General features: G+C 35.1%; 1 long non-coding RNA gene across 4 annotated transcripts; it reads right to left on the reverse strand.

The window, feature by feature from the left end:
* Nucleotides 1-238: 238 nt before the first annotated feature.
* On the reverse strand, nucleotides 239-2,970 carry LOC131648296 (uncharacterized). Of its 4 annotated transcripts, XR_009298090.1 has the most exons (8): nucleotides 2,761-2,970; nucleotides 2,626-2,683; nucleotides 2,389-2,535; nucleotides 2,246-2,292; nucleotides 1,295-1,351; nucleotides 921-1,075; nucleotides 672-782; nucleotides 239-511 (listed from the first exon to the last, which is right to left on the reverse strand). It is a non-coding gene; the product is annotated as an uncharacterized LOC131648296 (long non-coding RNA). The 4 variants fall into 4 exon arrangements; XR_009298089.1 differs by having other exon boundaries at nucleotides 921-1,351; XR_009298088.1 differs by having other exon boundaries at nucleotides 1,295-2,292.
* Between the last annotated feature and the right edge of the window lie 1,763 nt (nucleotides 2,971-4,733).

Genomic DNA, 4,733 nt, shown 5'->3' on the forward strand with positions numbered 1-4,733 from the left:
CCTTTTGATGTTTAGCAGAGAGCTCAGTTAGTGCAGCTTGTCTTTTTTCATCGGAAGCTTGAAGTAATCCTTGTAACTTCCAGCATCTAAGTTGTCAAATTTTATGATACCCAACTATTAATGTTATAAAATTAGTGGCTGCTACAGTCTATATTGACTACAACCTAAATACAAAGTTGTGGTTGGGCAAAGGCAGCAAAAATAAGTTGGGTAAAACGACATGTTTACCAAATATTATTTAATAAAATGTGAAGCATCAATTATTTAGTTTACAGCTATAAATAGTGTATGAGTCAACTTAAAGATGCAAACATCCACAAGATACAAGAACATAAGTTATAATCTATTACCAGTAAGACTGAATCACTACACATAATATACATAATATCCCTACACTTAGACTGAACTGACAGTGTCATGTAACTGTACCACAAGTTTTACGAATAGTTGCTAGCTGATGAATGTGAGAAACAAATAACATTTCAAACCCTTCCTTGGGTGCTGCCACAATCTGTAAAAGGAACAAACCAGAAAAATATATGACAATGTCTGTAATGTAAATCATTTTAATAACAAAAAAAAGGAACATCTATGCAATAGGGACATTGTATAAACAATTATACAAACACCTTGTGGGCAACCAATGTCAAAAACAGTTTGATCTTAATTACCACAAACACCTTGTGTGCTGAATGATTATAATATGCGGTTTGTTCAAGCAACTTTACAACTTCTCATAAAGCATTATGTGACTCTTGAAGCTCAGAATACTTTTTCTTCAGCTGCACACAAAAAATCAAAACAGAACATGCATTTTGAAAGTGACCCACCCAAAAAATCCTTTCAAAGCAAAAAAAGAAGCTACACAAACAGAATGACATTTTCATATAGAAAATCAAACATGAATATAAATAGAATACCTATTATCAGCGTTGCACATGAAGCTTTTTAAATTTGTGCTGTCAATAGTTATACCACACATGAATGCCATGGCATGCCTGTATATGTTCCAAACTACACACAATTGAACTTTAGTGAACCAACATATGAATGCCATACATGTATCTGTTCCAAACTGCACACAATGGTTCTGATAACAATTAATAAGGGAACATTGGAGAATTTGGAATTTTCTCAATTTGGATAAAATTTAAAATGAGATTTTTTATTAAATTCAATTTTCATGTCAGAATATAAAATGTCAGTCAGCTTGTCATCCTTGATTGGTATATCAGCTGGATCAGTAAAGCTTATAGAAGTAACATAACCAAAAATCTCCAGGGGAGCATCTGACCATATAAAATTTGCAGCTGTAGAAAACTTCATCAAAGTTGTATTTCCATCTTCATACCTGTAGGCGTAAAATAAAATAAAACAGTATCAAAAACCACCATATAATTAAGCAGTTAAACTAAGGACATTCTCATTGTCCAACTATTAGTTATTTCTCAAAGAACCTTAACAATGAGCATAAAAAGAGGATCTCATAAAATAATTAACGCAAATCAAAGATCTCAAAAAAGCAGCATGCAAATGGATTGCAAATAGTACAATGTTAATGTTAATGCTTGAAAGACTGCAAATTGGTCCTGAACAACACAAATGTTAATGTTAGTCTTTAATAAAATTTCGCAATCCAACAATTCAAATTTATCAAGGAAACTATTACCAAATAATCATATGAAAGATATCAAAACCCTTTTGAAAGCAATGCTATAATTTCTTCATGATCAATCAACTTGCAGTATCAATCATCTCAGAAAGTAGGTATGATCCTTAAGAATAAAACCATATTATGACGAAAATGAGCATATTATGACGATATTAGTTTAAATTAGAAAATTAAGGAAATAACTGAAGAACAGTTCAACATAGTATCAATCATCTCAGAAAGCAGGTATGATCCTTAAGAATAAATTCCGTTTTAGAATTCCTAATTTTTCTCAGTCACAGCTATGAAACGCTAAACTCTCAGCTTGGTCGTCTTTGAGTTTGTATCCAAGCTGAAACAACAGATAGTAACTAATAAAAGTGAAGAGTTTAAAACCATTATACATAAAGACATTAAAACCTTTATACATAAAGACCTTCCAAAAAATCACCACATCATTCCAAAAACGAAAGACTTTAAATTTAACAACAGAGAGAATGAATTTGATTAAAATTTTGCAATTGATAGCATAACCTATTGACAAATTCGCCGTCGGATTTGTCACCACTCATTATATTCTCAAACCAACTTTACCTGAAGAAGACAAAGAACAAATCCTTCTCCCCTTTCCTTAAATCGCACTACATAAACCAAATCATCAATGTCAACGGGAAATTTAAAAGCATGAGAACACAACTACAGATTATAACAACATCACAATTAATCGATAATGATACCTTGTCTTAGAAATCTTCGACAAAGTACGTCATTGAACCCGATGAAAGATTTACTTCCATGATGCTTTGGATTTAATTCCCCTAAATCATTGAACAAATAACACTTGCAAGAAGCACTCTCACGAAAGAGGTCACAAAGTAAAGCATCTGAATCAAAAAACAAAAACAAAACTCAAAATCATAACACAATTTCTAGTGAATATGCATTTATAATAAGAGATCGAATCAGCGATGAACCTTGAGATTCTTTCAAATCTTCTCTGAGCCGTAGAATCTCTTGCTTCCTTTCCTTAGCCTGAGACACAAAATAACAAAGATCTTATGTAAAGCGATTTGAATTTCATTAGATAAGAAATGAGCGTAGGATTGAACCATTCGTTTCCAACAGAGAAGAGTTTATGATTGAGAGGTAGAATCATATGCTTCCTTTATGATTGAAGAGTTCCTTGTGGTTTGACAGATTTGAATCAGAGAGAGACGACAACTAACGATGTTGAATGGCGATGCAGGTAGAATAAGAGATCTAGCGAATTATGGTTGATGACAACATTGGGAGAGAGACAGAGGAAGGATGAAGGTGGAGGAAATTGAAGGATAGAAAAACACTTAGAAAGGGGGGGATTGAATAAGTGTGACTTTAAATCTTGGACGATAAAAATAAATTGCACAATTATTTTTATCCTGGTTCGCTGTTAACGAAGCTACTCCAGTCCACCCCCGCAGAGATGATTTACCTCAACTGAGGATTTAATCCACTAATCGCACGGATTACAATGGTTTTCCACTTAGCCGCAACTAAGTCTTCCAGAGTCTTCTGATCACAACTTGATCACTCCAGGAACAACTGCTTAGTTCACTCCTAAGACTTTTCTAGAGTCTACTGATCAACACGATCACTCTAGGCTTAGTTCACTCCTAAGACTTTCTGCTCAGCCAACTGCCAAGACTTCCTGCTCAGCCAACTGCCAAGACTTCCTGCTCAGCCAACTGCCAAGACTTCCTGCTCAGCCAACTGCCAAGACTTCCTAGAGTATACTGATCACACTGATCACTCTAGTTCCTTACAACTTAATGTAATTCTAAGAGTTTACAAATGCTTCTTAAAAGCGATAATCACAACTGTGATATTTCTCTTACAGTTTAAGCTTAATCTCACTAAGATATTACAACAGCAATGTAGTGAGTTGATGAAGATGAAGATTCTGAGCTTTGATTGAACAGCGTTTCAGCAAGTTAATTTGAATTGTCTTTGTTCAGGATCGTTAACCTTGCTTCTCATCAGAACTTCATATTTATAGGCGTTGAGAAGATGACCGTTGAATGCATTTAATGCTTTGCGTGTTCCGTACAGCTTTGCATTTAATGTTATACGCTTTTGTCAACTACCTCGAGCCTTGTTCACGCTGTGTCTACTGACGTAGCCTTTAGTAGCTTTAACGTTCCTTTTGTCAGTCAGCGTAGTCTGCCACGTGTACTTCCTTCTGATCTGATGTTTGTGAATACGACGTTTGAATATCATCAGAGTCAAACAGCTTGGTGCACAGCATCTTCTGATCTTCTGACCTTGAAGTGCTTCTGAGCGTGATACCATCTTCTGATCTTCAGTGCTTCTGATCTCATGTTCTTCTGATGCTTCCATAGACCCATGTTCTGATTCTGCTTCGACCATCTTCTGATGTCTTGCCAGACCATGTTCTGATGTTGCATGCTGAACCATTTGAGACACAACTTCTGAGCGCTGAATTATGCGTACTCTTTATATATTTCCTGAAAGGGAAATTGCATTGGATTAGAGTACCATATTATCTTAAGCAAAATTCATATTATTGTTATCATCAAAACTAAGATAATTGATAAGAACAAATCTTGTTCTAACAATCTCCCCCTTTTTGATGATGACAAAAACATATATAAATGATATGAATTTGCGATCAGAAAGAGTAGACGGCAAAAGACAAATTACACAGCTATAGCATAAGCATATGAATATGTCTCCCCCTGAGATTAACAATCTCCCCCTGAAATAAATACTCGAAGAACTTTGATAAAAGACTTCCCTGATTATTTCGGTAGAGACGATCATATAAGCTTCTGTCTTCAGAGAATTCATAGCTTCTGACTTCTGCTTCCATTGGACAGCTTCAGAACTTGAATTTCTTTGATCTTCAGAACATTCACAGCTTCTGACTTCTGCTTCCATTCAGGACAGCTTCAGAACTTGAATTTCTTTGATCTTCAGAACATTCACAGCTTCTGACTTCTGCTTCCATTCAGGACAGCTTCAGAACTTGAATTACTGGATCTTTTAGAACATTCACATCTTCTGATTTTCTGCTTCCCTCGGA

This window comes from Vicia villosa, linkage group LG2, assembly GCF_029867415.1.
Source record: "Vicia villosa cultivar HV-30 ecotype Madison, WI linkage group LG2, Vvil1.0, whole genome shotgun sequence".
Taxonomy (NCBI): Eukaryota; Viridiplantae; Streptophyta; class Magnoliopsida; order Fabales; family Fabaceae; genus Vicia; species Vicia villosa.